The 24,552-nt window shown below is 45.1% G+C and overlaps 1 long non-coding RNA gene and 1 pseudogene across 1 annotated transcript in view; both read left to right on the top strand.

The window, feature by feature from the left end:
• Window positions 1-24,552, top strand: part of LOC126174849 (uncharacterized) — a 596,705-nt gene that overhangs the window by 505,434 nt on the left and 66,719 nt on the right. The gene's annotated exons all lie outside the window — the stretch shown is intronic.
• On the top strand, window positions 18,488-18,605 carry LOC126177595 (5S ribosomal RNA; annotated as a pseudogene).

Below are 24,552 nucleotides of genomic sequence, written 5' to 3'. Positions count from 1 at the left end.
CAATGAACCGACGACGACTATCCGCCTTCCCCACAACTGCCATTACATGCTTGTCCCACTTCAAATCGCTCTGCAATGTTACGCCCAAATATTTAATTGACGTGACTGTGTCAATCGCTACACTACTAATGGAGTATTCAAACATTACAGGATTCTTTTTCCTATTCATCTGCATTAATTTACATTTATCTATATTTAGAGTTAGCTGCCATCCTTTACACCAATCACAAATCCTGTCCAAGTCATCTTGTATCCTCTTACAGTCACTCAACGACGACACCTTCCCGTACATCACAGCATCATCAGCAAACAGCCGCACATTGCTATCCACCCTATCCAAAAGATCATTTATGAAGATAGAAAACCGCAGCGGACCTACCACACTTCCCGGGCACTCCAGGTCCTCGTAAGACATACAAATGCTAAGCAACGCTTGAGGTGATGTAAAGAGCGACGCCACAGGACTCTGGATAACTGGAGACAATTGATTTGGAGTGATTAATAACGCTACTCCCTGTGGGGTTTGAAGAATGACTGGAGAACGTTGCCTGCCATCACGTATAATGCCAGTAGTGAACTGCAGAGAAGGTGGTGATACGGTGTAGGGGCGTTACTCCTGGTAGGCTGTAGCACCCGTCTTGTGCTTGAGAAAACGCTAAATACGCAAGAATATGAACACATTTTATGGCAGTAGTTCAGAGACGACACCTGTCAGGGTAATAGTGCACCCTGTCTTGAAGCAGTGTCTGTAAGGCAATGGGTCGTGGAAAACAACATTCCTGAAGTGCACTGGCCGGCCCAGTGTCCCTACGTGAACCAAATGGAACGCCTCTGGAAAAATTTAGAAAGTCAACTTCGCTCCAGAGTCCAGCGTCCTACTTCTTAACTTCTCCTGTTTCGGACCTTGAGGAAGAATGGGCAACCATTTGTCCACAGACATTCAAAGCCTCACAGATAGTGTCTTCAGCACTCAAGCCATCATAAAAGCGAAGGGTGGATGTTCTCCAGTGATAGGTGTCTGGCTGCTTTTTATCAGACATTGTGTGACACCAGTATTCCACTACACGAGTTGCATATATCTTACACAGGCTGTGTTGTCCAACTCAACAGACAGTGCGATACATCTTGCTGACTCCCACATCAAGATAATAACAGCAGTAGTTAGTACTGGCGTCGATTTCTTGCTCCGCCACCCACCCACACACCCACAGCAAACAAAAGCCGTTCCATCGGCAGAACAGTGCACAAAATTTGATTTAGATTAATTAAGACATCTTTTTATTAAATAACGTATATGATCTCCTGACGATGAACAGCACTTGCTCGAAACGCATAGCGTTTTGTTAATTTGAACAGAAAATAAATGTTAATGTGACACGAACAACTAATGCGTTATTTTCCGTCTGTAATTCCAACATCACTTCAAACAGCTAACCGATAATTCTTTTTAGGACATATTACATTATCTCACCTCGACAGGTGCCAAAGATACCACGATGCTGACACGCTCCAGTACCACCATCCTCTGCTCACTGGTTTCAGTGGGTGTGGTCTACACTACTCAGGGCCATGTCCTCAGCGCACTGTTGTCCCGTCTGTTGTCAGCTTTCTGAGTCTTGGTGCCATTCTTATTCTTCCTCTTCTTCGTCGGCGTCATGGGCATGCGTGAATGCCTTTCCAGTCCACCCATCAAGGAAAAACTACCTAACAATGTTGCCAATCGAACTGGCTACTTTCAACAGGACTCAACTCCAAACAGTGCTAACTGATAAAACTAAGAATAAATAGTGGCTACAGATTCATGCAGAAGTTACTAATTAAAAGAAACTGCACACTCCGATGTTAACTGAATACAAAATAATCTCACTTTCACTTCATTTAAGTTGTAAATGTAAGTGAGGAGCTCCTGAGAACAAATGGAGGGGTATATTCCTTGAAGAAAGTAACAGTCAGTGCGTCTCGGAATCATGAGGGATTGGCTTTTTAATCTAGATTTAGCAATGTTAGTGGTAGCTTGATCGGATGCCTTTCCGGTCTCCACCATGCCCCATCGCCCCCCCCCCCTCCCCTCCCACGCCTCGCCGCCCCGTCCCCCAATTCCGTGTACAGAATTTTTTGTACCTCACCTGTCTGCGTCTAGTATTATCTCATGTGCTAGTGTGTGAACGTTTTGAAATATCTGCAAATTGTGTAAATCAGACGAGACGTGGTACGAGGCGAGTAGTCACCTTGCCGGATGTGCGAAACCACCAAAAAACAACATCCGGCCAGGCCGTAGCATATATCCTCGTCGTAAATGAACCGGGTGGATTCGATACACAGTTGACGTCCCGCCCCGAATCCTGGAAGTGGCGTGCTAACGCGTGTGGCTATTTAGGCAGGTTAAGTGTTTTCAAATAAATAATAATGGTAATAGTAGTTCTACCCTGGCGCAACCGTAAACATGTCAGTCCGATATGGACACAAAACAACGATGGCTGAATACGTTTTATAATTTTTTTTGTGTTTGTTGTGGCACTGCTACTGCAAATTGTGGCCTCGTGTTGTTTGCGCTATCGTTCTGGGCCTCCACGGCATGTGCATTAGTCTTGCGGGCTCTGCTCTCCCCACATTCGAAGCAAGTTCTTAGTGGACGAAATGAAACAGATTTTTTCCAAAAAGATTAACAAAATGGTTTTCCTTCACTTGCTGCCCGTCTCTAATCACTCAGCAATAATTAGTTGTATTTGAAATTAATACTTTACTGGAGAGTAAACAAACCTTGCGTAACTGGACCGTTACAAGGTTTCCGGGACTTGTTACCGGGATGGGACTGGGACATTGTAAACTGTTACTGCTTTTTAATAGTTCAGATAGCCTGCACATCGCAACATGTAACTGGCCTCTGCTGCTGTACACTGCTGTCGGCACCCTCGAAGCCGCTGGCTCCACCGCCCCTGCGCCGCGCGGCGACAGCTGCCTGGCGGCCACCCTTCCGCTACAGACGTTGATTTAGCGGCGCCGAGGCAGCTGCGCCGGAAGTGCCGTCTGCTACCGGAAGCTGCGGGCTCCCGCGCGCCGCCCACTGCTCAAACAAACCCGGCAGAGCAACGGCGTCGCGTTTGACTCTTCCTCGCCGCTGGCCGCGGGCACGTGCCGCTCGCCGCGGAAGTGACTCTTCTCTGCCGCTCGTGCGTCGGCAGCCAGCGCCGTTTAAGCTTCATGTAAACGACGACACTGCGCTACCGGCCACTGCGCATGCGCAGCGCGGGTTTGCAGAACTCGTTGGTGAAAAAGAACAGTTTCGGCTTGTTCGAAGTTGGGTGACATTTGCACGTGTCTGAAGGTTAGCTATCGTGTCGGTAGAGTGGCAAACTGAAATATGAAGTGGGCAACGGAGGAAATTGTTTGCCGTCTTGGATGCGTGTGCTGTGTATAGGTTTTCAGGGGATTTCAAAGACGTCGATACAATTTAAATGGGCGGAAGGGCTAGTTTGAGGTAGGTGGGACACATTTCTTCCAAATTGCACGTCATGAAAAGCACATTGCTAATTCAGTTTTATCACAGCAAAAGACTCCCACAAAACACGCAGCAGTACTCATAAACAGAAAACACTCATTTAATCATTTCGCCGGCTGGAGTGGCCGCGCGGTTCTAGGCGCTACAGTCTGGAGCCGAGCGACCGCTACGGTCTCAGGTTCGAATCCTGCCTCGGGCATGGATGTGTGTGATGTCCTTAGGTTAGTTAGGTTTAGTTAGTTCTAAGTTCTAGGCGACTGATGACCTCAGTAGTTAAGTCGTATAGTGCTCAGAGGCATTTGAACCATTTAATCATTTCAGTTTGAAGCAAAATATAATTTTAAACAGTTACATAGATAAACCTTAACAATTTGCTCGACAGATACAAGAATTCAACGTAAAATAATTTTAGGAAAAGCAGCATAACAGTTATATTCTCTTTAATTAAGGTGGTCAAAAGCAGTCTGATAAACTTATAAGAGAGTCGTACGGTAGGTTGTGTTAAGAAGAAAATTGGATTCCAAGTTAATTAGCAATGCGTTAGCCAATTAGACCGCTGCGTTTAGTCCCTACAGAGGAGGTGATGTCACCAAACGCGTTCTTCGTCTGGATTCGTAAAATTAAACAGGAAATCGATACAAAAATTCGGCGTGGGACAGTAGTAAGGATCAAACCCGATCCAAAGACTGAGCAGTCTCGTGCGCTATCATCTACGCTATGAGAGCAACTACTAGTGTCTGGCGGACCACATGAATTTGCGCGCGCACTGACCTGATTGGCTAACTTGTATTTTAATTAAATCAGAAACGGCGCAGTGTATCCAATTTTTTTTTCTAACAGTTATTTCTTGGCACAGCTTACCCTGCAATACCCTTACAAGCTTTTCAGACTGTTTCTGACCACCTTGTATATCCCATGGTATCTATGCATAGAAAATACTACCAGAGAAATTTTATATACATCAAACAGCCATCGACACTTGTCAACACTGTTTCCCGTACCAAAAGCTCAAGCTAAATAAAAGTTAAACAGTAATGTTCATGGACTGTCATATAACTGAGAGCCGATTAAATATACCAAACCAACACCAACAACACTGGAGCCACCGTTCCATTCTCTCTTAAGACAACCAACCCTTCTTAAGCTAACGGCACCATCGGCTTTTTCAGTAGTTGTTCAGCCTTGCTTAACTAGAACCAAAGCCATCCAGCACTTCTGCGCAACTAGCTAGCTAGGTACACCTGGGTCCACAAACCTGGACGATAACCACCGGCGACCTTAAAGGTGCAAAGCGACACACGTCGAACAAACAACCGTAACACTTTAAACCACGCGATGGTAACCGCTACTGTTGACGATACGGACCAAAGAGACAAGAACGTCAGATCGTGGAAACGGTGTCATGAGCCGAGCAGGCCCAGTTGATGGTCCCTACAGGTCTAAGGCTTGATGCGCCAGGCCGCTGCTGTTGCACGCGACACCAGGCAGTTTCGTTTAGGAGGCGCCACAGTCGCACTACCCTGCCAGGCGCGTGCAGGAGTTCAAATACGTCGCAATAGTGCAACTTTTTGAGTCGGCACAGATGGTGATTCTAAAAACAAGCAACAACGTCTTCTTCACTTGAGGCCATCCTCCGCGACTTGAACAAGGATGCTTTCACAATATCTGAGCTGCAGAGCAAAATTAATTTAGTTTGGAGTAATTATACAAATGAATTAAGAAAAATACAGGCAAGCAAACATCTAGGTGCGGAACAACCTACGTCACATGGTTCGAGTCGGCCGATTCTTTTTAAAGGAAAGTAGAATTCAAACAAAATTTCCATAATACGGCGAGCTCTCGGCAATCTCTTGTTGAATAATCTTTCCTTGAAACTCAGTGGACCGTATTTTGAAAAGGGCGTCATCAAATACGTCGTCTCCGGAAATGCTTCGTTACCATCTAAAACTGCATCTTGTGACAAGCCGAGAGTTGTGGACTCTACTGCCGATTTTAGAGTACTGCTTGCAAAAATACCACCATCAAATGCCCTTCCTGCTTCACCTGTATCAGCGTAAATGAAACAGTATTTACTGCGTGCATCTGCGAAAAAAAGCCGCGCGGTATTAGCCGAGCGGTCTCAGGCGCTGCAGTCATGGACTGTGCGGCTGGTCCCGGCGGAGGTTCGAGTCCTCCCTCGGGCATGGGTGTGTGTGTTTGTCCTTAGGATAATTTAGGTTAAGTTGTGTGTAAGCTTAGGGACTGATGACCTTAGCAGATAAGTCCCATAAGATTTCACACACATTTGAACATTTTTTTGCGAAAAGAACAATGCTAAATTTGGCAATTGTTGACTTTGGAACACGATACGGGTATTGTAGGGACTAATATGAATACCCATTTGCCCAGACGTGATGCAGTTTCACGCATTACACTATCTTACTTCCTTACACTATCTTTCTTCCCTATTGCGCATCCGAACTGGCATCTTTTCTGTATTCATTCACGTACCCATTCACGTCTCTTATTTCTCACCTTATGCAGCGATTGCATGCATGTAAGCGCAACTCACGCAGCTGCCGAAGGTTGCATTTCAGACAAGAAACCGATGAGCACACACACAACGACGTAACAAACGTACACAGCAATGGTGTCGCTCTGTCAGCGATCATATACGAAACCGTCTACGCGAAACTCGTTTCACGAACTAGTTGCGCAACCTAATATCGTCGTGTAAACTAGCCTTTAGTTGCATGCAAGTAAACCCCCACACCAGTTCTTTAAAGAATCGAGCTCCAATGTATAAAACGTCTTATCTCCAAAACTATGTGACGTGCAATGATATAATTTTGCAGGGCATTCAGTGGGATGTGTGAATAATCTGCAAAAAATGTATTGCGAACAGGATTAGTAGTAAAGAGATAGTAAATTGTCATGTCCGATGCCGCAGTTTACAGCGTGAACAACTTAAATGTAGCAAGCGAGGAACTTTTTCCTTTCATCATTTTGTGTGGGGTGTCAGCGAGGTAAGTTTCGTAATATTTTCAAATTATGAATCAAATATTTTGGAAGTCGCCAAGCCGGCCGGCGTGGCCAAGCGCTCCTAGGCGCTTCAGTCTGGAACCGCGCGACCGCTACGGTCGCAGGTTCGAATCCTGCCTCGGGAATGGATGTGTCTGATGTCTTTATGTTAGATAGGGTTAAGTAGTTCTAAGTTCTAGGGGACTGATGGCCTCAGCAGTTAAGTCCCATAGTGCTCAGAGCCATTTGAACCTTTGCTCGAGTGTTTGTGGTTCCCACTAGGTCGGATTAAAGAAGGTGGTCCAACCGATTCAGAGACGGTATGCTCTGTTTGATACCTGTAGGTTCGATAAACATGCGAGTATTGCGCTCTGTGAACTCATATGGGAGTCCTTTAAAGTAAGGAGACGTTCTTTTCGCGAAACACTGCTGAGAAAGTTTAGGTAACGATCCTTCTACGAACAACGTGTGTCTCTCATAAAGATCACGAAATCAAGATGAAGGATATCGGGGCTACTAGCGAAAGCGTATAGACGTTTGTTTTTCACTAGCACCGTTTGCTAGTGGAACAGGAAAGAGACTGGTTAGCAGTGGTAGAAGGTACCCTCCGTCATGCATCGTATGGTGGCTTGCGAAGTATATACGTTGGTATAGATGCTGATGGTGCTAATGAAACATTAAATAACTCTACACGATTTCGACAGTGGTACGTACTAACATCTGGAACCAATAAATGTGAACTAAACGTGGGCCGATTTCAAACAAGTGGTTCGTCCGTAGTTAGTGCGTTGTAGAGGAAGTGTGGCTGTGTGGTGGATTTTTTCAGTGGCGTGCCCCGCGGCGGCCCGTGACTCAGAGGCGGGCAGCGGCCCTTGCTTCCTGCTGGAGTGATATTGGCCGCGGGTGAAGGGTAGCCGAAGGCCACGCCTTCCGCGCCGCGCTCGCCGACCTTTGCAAAGCCAAGGTCTGGGCTGCGGGCCGCGGGGTGCTCGTTCCAGGAAACGGCGGGGCCTCGCTAGGGCAGCAAGTGCTCACCATATTGCTGCCTCGCTCAACGTCTGCACAGTGCGTCTTGCACCGCAGCGATTCTGCAGCTTCGTCTGTTCTCCGCCAGTCGCCTTATGGTGTGTGGGGGAACGTATTTGAATACCATTGGCACTTCCCACTTTCATGTTCCAGTCGTGAATGGTGCTCCGGAAGAACAGTTGTTGGTGAGCCTCAGCGTGGGTTCGTCACCATTTTGCGAGCATTCTACGGCTGGCGACGCTTCTCACTTCCCGTCGTTTTCCACTTCTTCCGATTGTGTCAGTCTCCTTGTAGTTTTCTGCATCCACCGCGTCCCGCACCTTTCGACTCCAGTTCATCATAAGTCGTCCACGCTTCCTTCTTTTGCCTGGAGAGCACTGCCACACTTGTTTTGGCCATCCTTTCTACATGTCCATACCAGTTTAGACATTTCTTATCCGCAATTTCTGTTATTGATTTATCTGCACCCATAGCCTCCCTGACGTTGATATTTGCTACACGGTCCACGTTAGGGATGCCACAGTTCGCCTTCAGAAGACTGTTCTACCGCAAGAAATTTGTTCAGTTGAACCTTTACTAACCTTTCTGCTCTCTTCCTAGGCATGTATTTAATAGCTGAACGCTATATCACCTGGTTGGACCATTTTGTTACTCGAAAGGACCGAGTTGAATTGTCCTATGACCCTCCTGCCCTCACTTATTTAATTATTTGTCATTTCCACTTTTTCCGTTTGATGACATCTTAACTTCCAGAAACATAGGATTTGCATGTCCTGATCTTATTGGCTCCAACTTTCAGATCCTCTGCAATGTTTCCGCCAACCTTCTTTTTTGTGAAGCTAATTGTGAGGCTCTGTCTTTCATACTCATCTTTTAACTTCCGAAGCATGTACACACCATTATCCTACTCTCCTGCAACGATGACCTAGCGAAGACAAGTGTGTACTACATTTTGGCCCCCACTGGGCCTCCCACACCTTCTCATTTGCTTCTCTAGGCGTTAATTGCCTCTTCCACGTAGATTTTAAATAGCGTCGAAGCTCTAGCGCACCTTTTGCGTGGCCTTTTTGTAACAGATAACTCCAGTGGCACGGAATTTCCTGCTTTACCGCCACTTACACAGTCCGTATAGTACTGTTTAACTGCTTCGACATAAATAATTGACACGCCACCATTCGTCATACTTGTCCACAGATTGTTCTGTGGTACCGTATCATAGACTTTCTGCAAATCCACGAAGAGTAAATGGATGTCTATCCCTCTGGCAATTCTCTTCTCTATTAGGTTCCGTAATGTGAATATTCCATCAATACATGAGCGACGTGGTCAAAAAACCATTCTGGTTGGTTGGTTGATGTGCGGGGGAGGGGACCAAACAGCGAGGTCATAGGTCTTATCGGATCACTATTCCTTCCTTTAAGATTCCCCCGCATAGTGATGGAATGGCACTTATGCCCCAGTAATTTCCACAGTCCTGCCTTTTCCCCTTTCTATAGATTGAAGTAACAACAGACCTTTTCCATTCCTTAGGTACCAGGTCCCTTTCCAAACACTTATTATACAATGGGGCTAAGATATAAAACACAGTCATAGAAACTTTCGTTAAAAATTCTGTTTTTTTTTCCATCCGGACCCAGTGGTTTCTCATTTTTCATATATTTCACAGCTTTACAAATTTCTTGCGAGGTTATCCGTCCTGCACATGAATGAGTGTCTTCTTTCGTCAAATTTAGCGTTTCTTGTATAAACTCCTTTCTCTTCTCCGTGAGCAGGGCTTGGTAATACTTTACACATTTCTGTCTGCTTATCAGAATAATCCCAGCGCTGTCTCTAAGGTCCTTTCTCAACATATGGGTTCCACTCCGTAATTTTACCAACCTGCTCATTCCGCACGATATATGTAGGGAGAAACATATTGACTGACTTTTCTAGGGGCCATCGTACTCGAATTTTGACAGTAAACCACCCATAAATGTCTTATAGTGTCTGCAACTTGTGTTCTTCGTGACACTTTCCCACTTGCTGGAAAAAGCCGCGGGGAAACAACGGCGCTTCTTCGGATCTTCTCTATCAGTACTACATGCATGTCAACAAGTTTTGCATCACCCCTTTATTTCGAAATTCAAGGTGACTAAATGTCCATTTGCAATGCGTCCAGATCACCAAATCAAAAAACAAACGTTTGAGCAACGTCAGTATGTGTTGAGTCGATCCCTAGCACTATGCAGGCTAGAATCCGTGGCGTACCATCGATGAGCAGTCGTGGTCCAAATTGTCCTACTTTTCAATGGCTATTCTGCGTAACTCGCGCAGAGCACGTGGTTGTTGTCGATGTCCAAAAAACGCCATTTCAGTCGGTACCGCACATGTTTGATTGGGATCACGTCTGGGGAACAGACAGGCCACTCCATTGTGGTGACCGTAGCATGCTGAATGAATTTGTTCACGAGAACAGCACGATGAGCACACGAATTGTCATCCATTGAGATGATAAACTGTCGCCAAAATATTGACTGGTTGCAGAATCTCGCTCCTGTACTTTAGAGCAGTGAGATTGCCCTCAACAACCAAGAGACGTGTATGGTGACCCCATGTAATTCCATGTCAGAACATCACTGCAGTACCACATTGTTGCACATATGGGATAATGTGTTGGTGTTCGGTATTATGGGCTTTCTTTCCAACACGTTGTCCGCCATTATGAGGGTACAAACAGCTCCAAATTTTTTCCATAAACAACACCTGACACCATTCCTCGAACATCCATTCTGCGTGATTTCTTACTACCCATCTGTAATGGAATCCATGATTCGAGGGTTGTCCAGAAAGTAAGTTCCGATCGGTCGCTAAATGGAAACCACAATGAAAACCAGAAACATTTTACTTACAAGAGTTAGCTACACTTTCCAGACACTTCTCTACATAGTCGCCACTCCGACTTAGACATTTGTCGGAGCGTTATACCAAATTTTCAACACCATAGGGCTTTCCGATAGTTCTCTACGCTGGTCTGTAGCCCATAGCCTGGGCCCAAGTGTTGTCTTCATGTCCATCGTTTCAAATGAACAGAAATGATACTCAGGACGAGACAATTAGTCCCATCGAAAAGGCTGCAGGAGCGTCTTCACGGCCCCTGCAGAGTGCGGCTGCGAATTGCCATGAAGAAGGAAATGCGTGGCAGTTGTGTTAGGGGGGCTGCATTCATTAAGGCGAAGCCTCTCAGCGGGCCCTCCTACTTGGCGGGAGACATCGTTGTTCTAGACACGTGTACTAGCTCACAGTGCACTCACAACTGAAAAGAACGTCCGATGCGATCGACGGTCATACAGGAGACACCACCCAACACATCTGTGCAAAGCTTATCGGGTTTCCACCGTGGTGTCCATTTCGAGACCGATCGGAACTTACTTTCTGGACAACCCTCGTATTTTGGTATACGACATGGTGCGTTCGCCATCATCGTCGGGAATGGGGATTCGCAACATGCAATCATTCCTAACAGTTTGTTGCGACGTCCTGTAGCTTCTTCGAATACCGAATTCTGGAGCACGAAGCGCACAGTTTCTTTGACTCAAGAGTTGTAGATGTCGATCATCTCGTGCACCTGTGGAACGTGAACGTCGCATGCGGTATAAGTTCTCAACACTAACAGTCAACTGGAACCGATTCCATGTTGCACCACATCACTTTGACTCCAGTGCTTACATCGAGCAACTTCTCAGGTAGACAAGCCTTCTGCGCTTGGTAATGCTGACTTGATCATTGGTCGCAGTTGTCCTTTCACCGCAACTGACGCTTTACTTTCAGCTGAAGTTCTTCAGTGAATACGATTACAGTGTATTACCATAGATATCGCTCATGGCAACTAAATGTACGTTTACAAACTGCGACAGGGGCGACCTTCCTTTCGTTACAGGGACAGTCACAGTCGCATCACACCTGCACAACGTATTGAGATGATGCAGCACTTTGTTGATGTATGTGTAATTGGTACAGACTCCACATTGGCGAGCAATATTCAAGTATCAGACGAAGGAGAGTTTTGTATCCTACCTGCTTCTGGGTAGACTATACTTTCAACGACAGTTAATTTAATTTTTTATGACTAGTGTTATATGGTCGTTCCACTTTAAATCTCTCTCTGTTCATAGTGCCTGGGCTTTATGGATTACACTTTTTGAGTGCGACATTTTCCCAATCCATAAAACTTTTCAGCGATTGTTTGACAACTGTGCGATCATACAATGACAGCTCTTCTCTTGTTTCGCATTTCCCCGCTATATCAGTTGTTCCAGGAGTGCTAGTTCCGGAAGATATGAAGGAGGAAGTGGGAGATAGGCACTGATGGAGATGAAGTAGTGAAAGCGGATGATGAGTCGTGCTTGGATGGCTGCTTCGTTCGAGAACTTGCCCATGATATGCAAAGATCTCAGGCTCGAATCCAGGCCCGGCACACAGTTTTAATCTGCCACGAAATTTCATGTGATACATAGTTCTTACCGTAAATACAGTGCAGCCTTCTGGTGAACAAAATGTTCGAAACTGGTAGTGGTAAGAAACATTAAAATATTTTAAAAGATCTAATCAGTTGAATGGTTGGCACTTCACTCAAAACGTAGTTTACTGTGAAACCACGGTACTTAAAAGAGTTATCTACTGACAAAAATACTTTTGCAACTTACTTATCAGGCAAAATCACTGAAGATAATGCTGCTACATCCAGTGAGATTCCAGGCCGAAGACGTGAAGGACGCAGAGATGCCGCATACTCTTGAAAAACCAGCACCTTCTGGTGAGACAGCGTAATCAGCACCAGACAGAGTTTGCAAGGGATGTCATTGGGATCTCCATCTGGCCGGTTGTTCGAACGTGCTATATGCAGACTTATGAGCCATTCGGATGTTGCAAGGCCTGATGTTGGACAGCAGGGGAACGTGAGGACAGGCTTATTCGTCCTCAAGGTTCCGCTCGGTCGCATCTGATGACCACAAGTGGGGATCGCTGTATTGTTCACCAAATATATCGTAATCCCTTCACATCCAAGAACAAGTCATGGACTGTCTGTAACATTCTGTGTCATCGCGCACATTGATCGAGGACTAGCATCAGTGGAACTAGGGAATTACCGTCCCATGCATAGATGCTGTTAACAGTTAGCAAAACCGCTGTGTTTGGGATGGTGCCATGACGAGGAAGCATGGGTTGCAGGTGAATGGCGTCGCATTGTGATCCACAATGAATGGCAGCTTTGCACTGCCACAGATGACCGCCGTTCATCGGCAGCGAGTACAGCGGCAACCCGGGTGGGGGCAGTCCGCCACTGTCTAAAGGGTCTTATTTAGCCAATGATTTGGAAATGCACAGCGGTTTTTACCGTTGACTTCAGCGCTCAGCTGTTAGTGGTTGAGGAAACTCTGACAGCACAGTGGTACGTCACAGCGATGCTGCGTCCTCTGTTTCGGCAGCACCGTGGTGCAACTCTTCAACAGGACAATGCTCGTCCACACATGACACGTCCATGAACTGTCTGCGTGATGTTGAGGTTCTGCTGTGGCCTGCAGGACCCCCAGATCTGCCCCTCATAGAACACGTGGTGGACTAGCTCAGACGTCAACTCCACCCAAGTGCCAGTATCTAGGATTCGAGCACCAGTGACAACAGTTGTGGGCCAGTTGGCCTCAGAAGAGGATAATAGACATACCGACTCTTCCCAAACGAAGCAGTGAATGGAATCTTGCTACAGGGGGTTGTAACACCATAGGGGAAACAGGGTTCATACTGCCAAATTCTTTGCAAATTTGATTCAATTTCGTAATGACGTTTCGTCTCAAACCGTGGAGTTAATTTCCGTTTACCCCTTCTCCTTTGGGTGCTGCACTGTTGTTGTCAGGCTGTGTACTTCCCATGTTCCGTGGCTGTGTCTTTTTCCTCTTTCATTTTTTCCATACTTCTTTATGTCTAACATCGTCTTTGACGGTAGGTAGCTGGCCCTCCTCCATTTCACCAACTGGGGTGCATGTCTGACCAGACTGAGTTACTTAGTGGGGCAAGGACGGAGTAGTCAGTGAAGCGAGACGTGCCGGAGACTGCCGGTGGCGGCGGCGGGGCTGGCAGAGACGCCTTCGCCGTCCTTGGGCTTTTCCTGCCCCGTTGCTCCTTTCTTCGGCCGTAATGAGCGCCGCCGTGGCGACCCTCAGCTGCGACCTCTCGCTGCGGGCTGTCGTGTCAGGTCGAAGCTCTGGGCGGCGAAGGCCGCGCCCGCCGCCTGCCGAGCGCACTTTCGGCAGCGACTGGCCGTGACTTTTCACGCTGCGTTCGCAACAGTCGTGCAGTTGATAGTCCCCGTATGTTCCGATCCAGCACAACTGCCTGCAAAAAAATATTACACTCTTTTCGTTAGAAATTCACCGCCACATTCCAGGTAAGCGATTTAGATCGTCAGTGTTTTGTCTCACCATCACAGTGGGATATCCGAATGATGTCAGTGTAGTGTACGCCAGTTTGACGGCAACTTTTCTTATTGACAAACCTCTCTCTGCAACTGCATCTACATTCCAAAAGCCAACTCATCGTGTGTGGCAGAGAGTACTTTTGTGGAATTATAACACCGCTCCATTCACCGCCACCTCCTACCATCATGGTATGAGGTCAGAAGATGGTCAAAAACAGACCGGATCCAGTTACCAAAAAATAAATGATTCTTGCAATCGAAACTGTTTGTGTCCATTTTTAAAGTACCGTAACTTCCGCTCTTTACCTTTTCCAACGCGGCCAGGCAACCGGCGATCTGCGGATGGGATCCGGCGCCGATTGGTTTCAATCCGGCCCACGGAAAAAATTCGAGACAGACAGTCAGCCAGAGAGAGAGAGAGAGAGAGAGAGAGAGAGAGAGAGTGTTAAGGGCCCGTATGCTATTCAATATTATATTCTCAATTCCTCATTGTAATGAGGTCGAGCATTGCATTTTTCAATACTGGAAAAACTGACGAGCAGTTCTGATGCTGACCAAAATATTCTCACTATTACCGACACATATTGTGCGTATGGGGGTGAGTATTATCGGATTGACATTTCGCCATTCTGTTTTCGCAGTTTTCTAGGTTGCGCTGTGTATAGTACAGCCGATATGTGCAAAGTGCAGGCGATTTAGACTTCAAACTTTTTAAAATTAACAATAAGTGATGGCTTAATATCTTTAATGCTACAGAAATAACCCATGCCTACACTTAGTCATTAAGAGTATTTTTGGACAATTTTTTCAAAAATGCTTCCTAGTAGTGTATGTAGATATTAACTCACTCGAATGAACTGCCTGTAGCCAAAACCAGTAATCGGCTGTCCACAGGGATTGCCTGTCTCACTGTCGCATTGTGTTTTTCTACTCTTTGGTTCAAATGGCTCTGAGCACTATGGGACTTAACTTCTGAGGTCATCAGTCCCCTAGAACGTGAACTACTTAAACCTAACTAACCTAAGGACATCACACACATCCAAGCCCGAGGCAGGATTCGAACCTGCGACCGTACCTGTCGCGCGGCTCCAGACTAGCGCCTAGAACCGCTTGGCCACCCCGGCCGGCCTTTCTACTCTTTCCCAAATTAACATCACTAAATAATTCTTGCGTGTTGTGAATGTATTAGAACGCTGAAGTTTTGAAATTGCTGAAAACTTATTCTGAATTAACTACACCCAGTTCCTTTTACAGCCGTTTATTTTTCTATGATTACATTTCAGGATGCCTGGCATCCCATCATCAGATGTTTATATTTATTTACGTGTTCCGAACAGGATTTTGCAAAGGAAGTTTTTAAGACTATTATAAAACGTCGTAAAAAATAAAATAAAATAAAAATAAAAGAAGACAGTGCTTTATGACTTGTAAGCAATTGGAAACAGCCGAAGATAGGGTGCACATAAAGCGAAAGTACTTTCAAAAACGGATGTTTTGGGGTGGTCTAGTCGTTAGCGAATCTGCCTAGTGAGCAGTAGCCCTGATTTTGAATACTGGCGTTGGTAAAAATTTTCATTCGTCGCTTCAGCCTGCATGTATGCGTCATGGTGTTAAATACGGTAGTTTATCCTTAGTGGAGCTCGGTAAAGAGCTTAATATTTTCACGTACGAAAGGTTTAACTTGCAGTTCAGTCGTCCGACCGTGGGTTCAGTTTCTCAGTGCATTGACGTGGGGAAGTTAAAATACTTAACATCGAAGAAGTATCCTTCTGAATTTCTCCGCACTTAGGAAGTATTCCTAGCAAACAATTATATTTATTATTTCAACCGGAAAATAAGTTGGGAGTGCTGACTTCCGTTTCACGAATTCACTATGCCTGATTTTCAAATCCCGTTTTACTTCTTGCGAGGCACATCTTACAACGAACTTGCGATATTCATCGCCAGATATTTTTGTTGCTTCTGTTGTATCACGTTATTTTGGTTCTTGCGTAACTCCAATAAATAAAGAAAACTGGATCACTTTTATTTAATTGCCCAGTAAAAGACGATGTAATTTCCGACTCAAATTACCTGTAGACATAATGCACTGTCGACTTGGTAGCTTTGCGAGTAATTACTCTTGCTGACCTTATCCAAATCTGCATCCAACCCTGCGACTGCTTCCCGACTCGCAGCGGCGACCATTACGTAACCCTCACACACAGCCTGAATAGTGAGGAACTCTGAACGAGCAGTTTTATGGCACTATACCCGTAATCAAGGTAAAACGCTTTCGCGGAGTACCAAATTTGAAATTCATGACGCAATCAAGCTCAGGCGGCCGGGAGACCGCTGGTCCGTGCACCCGTTGCGTTTCTCCGGGTTATTATCAGCGGGTCCCCTCACTGCGGCCATCCCATTAGTCGCAGGCCTGTGTTCTGACCTGCAGGAGTAGTGGCCTTACCTCTCCAGTGCGAGTGTGCTAAATATCCAAGTGCCCCCGTTGCCTCCTTTTCTCTTCCAATAAAGATATAGTATCCTGTCCAAAATATGCTTTGCTCTGACAGGGCTTCTTGTTCTCTCAGATGCCTAGCATACATGTGTGTTACGTACTATTTTCAGAATAAAATTAATACCAGTCACTTTTAAAATTATTTCGAAGTGAGTTTCGAGGAACTTGCTTTCATCTTCAGTGACTATAACTTGGTAATTTGCGTCAGGTACTGGGTCACTATCAGTGGCGACCAGTTATGTGCCAACGTGCTACAGCACACTGTATCTCATTAAAACTCTTCCAGTGCGAGCCAGAAATCGCACCAAAATTACGCCATTTCTCTTGGAATGTGTGCTGGTGGGCAAATAAAACTGACGAAAACGTGTTTTGTAGCTGTCTCTCCACAACTAGAAACCAACGTCGAATACTGAAATCATGGTCAGCCACGCTACGATAACTCAGAGAAGGGACGCAGCTGTCTGATGTCTACTGCACTTGTGATGTGACGTCATCCCTTCCGGCACTATGAGTGCTGCATTGCTCACAGCACTCGATCAGTATTTTCTTTAAAAGTGCATGTAACATTTTGTTGGGCAAGTATGGAGTACCAGTATAAGAGACTTTTCAGGAGCAGTCGAAGTAATGGCTCAAAGGCCGAGATGTCTACTGCACTGCCTAGCCATTTGTTGGCTCTGTTTCGGTACCTGCTGCTACTATAATTTTTTCATTTTATTTTATGCTTCACAATTTTAAATGATTAATTATAAAATTTAAATGTATTTGAACAGATCAATTTGTATACTTAAAATTAATATATCCGATTTAGTTACGATTACTACTACCCTTGTAAGTCAAAAGTCTATAGGCTGCCTCATTGTAGCACATTGGTAAAATTTTACGCGAGTTGCTACTGGTCACGATATTTGTGTGTGCGAGCTTTTTTCATTTTGGGAAGTGAGTAATCTGTCACTATAAGAAATTTTTTATTCTTGCTTTTCTGTTAATAAAAATCTACATATAGTCCTCTGTAATACAGAGTATGTTCCACCACAACTTCGCTAATTTATGTTAAGAACGCAGTACAACTCCCACAGATAAGTGTTTCAAGCATGTTCACCTCTTAATGAAGATAACAACTAAATCAAGTCACAGTTATCTGTCGTATGCTGTGAGCAGTAAACGACGGACTGTTGCTTGAGATTTCAACCGGGATTCCAGTGACCTGTTTCCGACGATTCGCCCTGGTACTATGCCTGTAGCCCCGATTTCAGCTGTTACCAACCGTCTGTTCATGACACTATGTCGAATAACCGCATTACACGGTCCAGTTTCATTAATTTGTCCACCGCGTATGTCTAAGTCAAGTGCAAGTGGCAGCACTAGCAGTGGAGGGTGTATAAAGTGTCGTGGGGGATGCGGGAAACACTGAAGTCGTTGTCGTAATGCGGAAACGGAGCGATTTATGGGACGGCATATCATTGGTTTTCAGGCCAAGGATGGAAGCATTTCTGAAACGACTAAGTTCATAAGACTGTTTGCGTGTTAATGTATACTAATGCATGGCAAAATGGCGCTACCCAAAGTAGGCGGCGTGGCAACTATCGAATAGACGTGCTACTGTTGAGCAGCTGAACGTTCGGACGAACCAAGGGGCTTCCAACAGTGTCTCCTGAACGACCGTTCAGCGAACGTTGCTGTGCACGGACCTCCGCAGCAGGCGTCTGATTGATGCACCCATGCTGACTACTGTTAATCGGGGACGAAGGCTGGAGTTTTCACGCCAATGCCGCAAATGGATGTCCATTGAGCGACGACAGCTGATCTTTCAAGACAATCACATTTTATGCTCCATTGGCTGAAACTTCTGAAAGCTAACATCGTTCAACAATCGTCGGAAATATCCAGACCGGAGGAGACAGCGTTGTGGTCCGGGGAATGTTTGCGTGGCATTCCCTAGGTGATCTCGTCACTCTGAAGGCACAGTGCATCAACACATGTACGCATTTATCCTTTGGGGTCATGTATACCCTCACATGCCAACGGCCGTGCCGCAATGGTAGCACCGGTTCCCGTCAGATCACCGAAGTTAAGCGCTGTCGGGATGGGCTAGCACTTGGATGGGTGACCATCCGGTCTGCCGAGCGCTGTTGGCAAGCGGGGTGCACTCGTCTCTTGTGAGGCAAACTGAGGAGCTCCTTGATCGAGAAGTAGTGGCTCTAGTCTCGTAAACTGACATACGGCTGGGAGAGTGGTGTGCTGACCACGTGCCCCTCCATATCTGCATCCAGTGACACCTGTGGTCTGAGGATGACACGGCGGCCGGTCGGTCCCGTTGGGCCTTCATGGTCAGTTCGGGAGGAGTTTAGTTTTTATAGCCTCATTTGCTGTTTCTCTTTCCTGAGCACGATGGCATCTACCAACAGGACAATGCAACGTGTCACACAGCTCGAAGTGTTCGTGCGTGGTTCGAAGAGCAGTGGGTGAGTTTACCGTACTCTCCTGGCTACTGAAGGCCCCATATATTCACCCAGTCGAGACTGTGGGACCACTTCGATCGGATGTTTGAGCCATGGATCCTCAGCTGAGAAACGTAGAGCTGCTGGCCAAGGCACTGGAGTCAGCATGACTCCACATCGCCGTCAATATCTTCGAGAATCTGATTGACTCTAGCCCTGCACATCTCGCAGCGCTCCGCGTCACAAAAGGTGGATATTCAGGTTTTTGACACCTGGTCACATAAATGTGACTGGGCAGCGTATCTTCTCGTGTTGAAGTCCTGGAGTGAATTGAACCTTCTCTTCTTGCCGCAGTTTTGGCCTGAGTCCATCCCGTCACGAGTCGTTCTGCGGTCATTCCCTTCCTGCTAACTGTGGTATCTCCTGTGTCCCTCCTGCCAATGATTCGTCCTTTCTGAAGATCTGGAAGATAACGACAAGATGCACGACTCCCTGCGGGCAAGCTGTGGTGCGGTCTCCGCCAGGAAAATTCCGGTACGTTAGACAAATCCACGAGCCGTCACGTACTCACGCCATTCTTCATCTACAGCTATATCTACATTTACGCTGTGCAGGCCACCCGACGAAGTGTGGCGGAGGGTACTTTGTGTGCCAACGTCACTTCCCTGTTTTCTTATTGCAGTTGCGGATGGTTCACGGAAAGAACAATTGCTGGTAAACCCCCCCCCCCCCCTCATGGGCTTGAATGTGTTTTTTTTTTCCGAGATATGCGCAGAAGGAAGCAGTGTCTTGGTTGACTCTTCCAAGAACGTACGACATCGGAAGTTTATCAGTGGACCATACCGTGGTGCAGAACGCCTCTTTTTGCAGTGTCTGGCGCTGGAGTTGACCAAGGATCTCCGTGATTCTTTCTTGCTTATTAATTGAACCTGTAACGAAACGTGGTCGAGCGGTTAAAGGCGCTACAGTCTGGAACCGCACGACTGCTACGGTCGCAGGTTCGAATCCTGCCTCGGGCATGGATGTGTGTGATGTCCTTAGGTTAGTTAGGTTTAAGTAGTTCTAAGTGATAGGGGACTTATGACTACAGCAGTTGAGTCCCATAGTGCTCAGAGCCATTTGAACCATTTTGTAACGAAACGTGCTGATCGTTTTTGGATCTTCTCAATTTCCTCTATCAATCCTATGTCGCACGGAGCTCATACTGACGAGCAATATTCAAATATTGGTCGAAGGAGTGTTGTGTTAGCTACTTCCTTTGTTGTTGGACTACATTTCCCGCGAGGATTCTACCAGTTAATCTATCTGACATCTGCCGTATCCGCACTCAGTTTTAAGTGGCCGTGGAAATCACTCTGTGCGCACACTCCTAGATATTTTCTTGAAGTAACTGCTTCCAGTGACTGTTCTGCAGTTGTGTAATCATACAATAATGGGTTTTTCTATGTATCTACAATTTGTTTCATTTGCTGATACTGAAGATCAGCTGCCACTCGCGTCCCTACAGTCCATCGTCTGGAGGTCAACCTGTCTTCATTTGTACGAATGGTTTTCCCTATATTGTAAATACAGAAAATGAGTTCTTACGAGGATGAAATTTTAATCAACGTGTAAATACTTGATTATCAGTTGAAACTACAAATTAACTGTTAGCACTACGATATGTGATTGGTCACGAGAAAGTCTAATCTCAGGTGCTCGCATTTAAAACTAGACAACCAGTTTGGCAGCGTTAGGTCAATGTGTTTAATTTCTGTCGGTGTATGTGACTGGTTGCGGCCATGAACATATTGCTGCATTTTCGCAACAGTCTCGCACAAACCTGTTCTCGGATGGCTGACAGTGTGTCAACCTTAGATCATTGATAGTATAGACCTGCACGACGTAATTGTTGTTGTGTCTAGGAATCCTGCACACTCGGTTCGCTAGACAAACAACCAAACAACTCATAATAATGAGTTTTATCACAATAGACAATTGCAATTACTTAACTTTGATATGTATCGCAAGCAAAGGGCGACATGCAAAATAATCAGACTTCTTCAGAGTAGACAAACACAAGTCTGTGCTACATAAGAGTTTGCTACCATGCGGTGGCTAACGAAGTGGCCAACATTGAAGCTGCTATCGAAGTGGCCGCCACCGGTCTAGCGCGGCGCTAATGTCCTCTTCACGTAGGGACCGCTGATGTTGCGTTGTCGTCGTGGAGGGAGGTCGGTCAGCGTGCGGTTGGCTGACGTTTTCTCACAGCCATCTCCTCTCTTTCGTTCCCGACTGGCGTGCCGGCGCTGACTTCACGCCGTAACAATTATATTGAAACCAACATCTTGATCAGCTGAGTATTGGCGCCGTCCACTCGCAGGCTCCTTCTCTCCAGTTTACCTTTACCTTAATTGTCGTATTTTCGCTAAAGTTTTCTTTATTAAAATGGTGAAATGTTGAATACCGAAAGACGTGTGAAAGAAAATAAAATTTAGTTCTACTAGTAAAGTTGTTTAAAAATAAAAAACAGGGAGATTACGAACACATTTTTGTCGAGTACGCCTTAAATTTACTGGCAGAAGCTAAAGTATGACGTCGTTACCAAGCAGATGTGAATGCTTTTCTGTTTAACAATATTTATTTGGGTTTAAATATTACAAATTGAATGCTGAGCGTCGTTACAAACCTATCGTAAAATAATATTCCAAAACTCGATGAATGACAAAGATTTTGAGGACATAGAATATTAATATGTAACTCACTACAGAAGTTTGTAATGAACTTTTCTAAGATAGATAAAAATATTATGTCGTTTATTTTGCCGTTCTAGTTGCGCAAAAACTATTCTTTTTTAATACTGTTGCTGGGTTCTCTTGCGACGAATATGTCGGTTACACTTTTTATTATGCTTCTTATCTTGGTATGTTTCGCTGTCTGTAGTGGACTAAGCAAAAGTCATAAAACACAAGGCCTTATTTTGTGTAAAAACTCTAGTATTATTGATAGAAACAGATGTAATTTCTTTAAAATCATGATAAAACACCTCATTCGTATTGTTGAGCAATCGACAGGAAACTAAATGCTGTCTTCTAAACTGCTATTTAGCACCAGGATGCGCTAAAAACTGAGGAATCTGGAAGGCACTAAACGGACCACGTACGAGCACTGCAAGGCCGAGAAACACTCGTTATAAATGGGGCTACCCCGTAGACTCTTAACCTCTGCGAATGCGGTGTAGGCCCTACTACAAACCACGCTTCATACACCTGTTCACTGCTCCCCGCCAAACGCAGTTAAGAGGACCTTATGGCAGCAAAGCCAAATGCAATTGACGTCGCCCGTTTTTGGGCAAGAAATGTCTAGCTCTATGTATATATTTCATATTTTTATATCTTTACATAGCTGGATATCTACAATTCTATGTTGCGTTTCTTTACATATGTTTAATGTGTGAATATTCTGCACGCTATAAATTGATGATGCTTCCGACATGAATAAATAAATAATAAACCGACATTTGGTCTTCTATTCCTGTCGGAGCGGTGAACTAAATGACCCATAGTGCAACACAGACAGGAGCTGACTGAAGAACCGACTTCAGTCGCTTGTAGAAAAGAAAGAATTGTCAATAAAGTGTTTCAAACTCTTTGTTACCCGTGTCAAATGTAGAAATGAGAACCGTCCTATCTTTATTGGGAATTTCGGAGAAATTAGGTCAACTATGCTACTGTATGTGTAATATGAATACAGATCGGTCAGGTTTTAAAACCAACTCTTAATTTAAGCTATAAACGAGAAAAAGTTTAGGTGTCTGCTCCACATTGCATAGTGAGCAGTGACAGAATGTGGCTTTTTTTGCCCTACGTTACGTTGCTCTTTTTTCCCCAAACCCCAACAGGCGGAGATAGGGGCGTGCACGGTCTGTACGTGTCACGTACCCTTATTCATATGCATGTAACTAACAGGAGGTACCTTGACTCCGCACTTTTTAAAAGATATGCTTTGGCTGAAGAACTTGGGAGACGCCATATCAGATTTTGTTGTTTGAAGCATTACGAATATAATATGCTGTTTCAAAGCACCAGCACATTGAAAATCTCTCGTAAACACGTCACTATGATACAATTTGTTTGTAATTAAGTTAAAAGTAATGTCTTATCGATGGTGAAAGCCTTCAGGAACTTTTTGACAAAGGGTACAACCACAAGTTGCACTTATTCACATAGTCTATAGAAGCTCATCCGCGTCCTGGTATCTACAAAAACTTTTTTATTGGCATTTACGTTTTAAAAGATTGTGATACGTTGTTATTAATTAAATAGAAGTGTGTTCCGTAATTTTCGATGTTATGTATCTCTGTCGGCAGTGAGTTGTCATTTTAAACCATTTACAAATTGAGCATGAAGCACGCAAATGCAAGTAAATATTCAAAACTCGTTGGTCATCTGGTAAAACAAATTACGACTCAGAATAAAAAGATAACTTTCTTTTCCAAACAAGAATTTAATTAAAGTACAGAAGCCGACGAAGAGTATTCTGGTACTTGAGCAGGAATGTTGCTGCTACTGTTTTTCCTCGTTGTTTGTTACTTTCGAGTACAAAGGGAGAAATTTACTTCATTGGGGGAGCTTCTCGTTAAGTACTTTTCATAATACATATGTACATCATGAGTGTATGAAGTTGAGAAGTCTCTCTTTCAACGAAAGAAAAGGCAGCAAAATTGCATTGAATTTACCAACAGAATATATGTGCTCCAGATTTGATTCGTCTGCTAGAATGGCTACCGCAGTCACGACGATACCGCGGCGATAGAGACATCTGTCAGCGACTTCGAGAAAGTCAACAGCTTCACAGCACCTCTCGTAACGTTTATATAAATAATGGTACGTGTGTGTGCTTATGGTCTAAAGCCATCCTCACACGGGATGTGTATCTCATCGCGAAGCACGACGCCAGGCGTGATGTCCGTCGTGGTTGCTGCACGCTCTGAAACGACGTGATACATCCCAAGGAACATAACGTGCTGCTCGTCGTGATTTGCGACCTTGGCGCTCTCTCCCCAGCGGCGGTCTGCGGCCTCTGGCGCGTAAACCAAACAGCTTCTTTCCGGAAATGGACTCGCGTAAAATAGCTGCGTCAACTCTGTTAGCGACTGTCGAAGAAAAGCGGAGGAGATCGCCAAGAAGTTGCTGGACTCGTCGGTGGCTTGAACAGCAAATAATGGTTCACTACGGTGTGACCTACATACTGTTAGAATTTATTCGTTAACTCAATTGAATCTTCATCCCATTTTCTGTTTTAAAATGAATGCAGTTAAGGTATAGTGTCTGGTGTCAATTGGTGGATGCGTAATACCCATTGTCTCGATGTTGCGTTGACTACCATCGCTCCGAAGTAATGTGCATCACGTAGATTTCAAGATCGAGTTCCGATTCCTAATTTTATTTGAATGATTTTTTCGAAACTGCTCACCAGCACTGTGAAAAATATTTACCGACAAGATGCAAACATGAGGCAGTCTATAAAACCAATGGCAGTTACGTAAAGGCTTTGGCTTCTCGGGAACAAGAATTGCAGCAGATACATTATTTATGGTAAATAATATCGGCTACTGCAGGGAATACTTCTATTAAATTAATAATAAAGACCAAGAATCTTTTAA

The sequence above is a fragment of the Schistocerca cancellata genome, chromosome 3 (assembly GCF_023864275.1).
Source record: "Schistocerca cancellata isolate TAMUIC-IGC-003103 chromosome 3, iqSchCanc2.1, whole genome shotgun sequence".
In the NCBI taxonomy this organism is placed as follows: domain Eukaryota; kingdom Metazoa; phylum Arthropoda; class Insecta; order Orthoptera; family Acrididae; genus Schistocerca; species Schistocerca cancellata.
The sequence above is the reverse complement of the archived record's forward strand: the minus strand, read 5'-3'. Positions and strand labels throughout refer to the sequence as shown.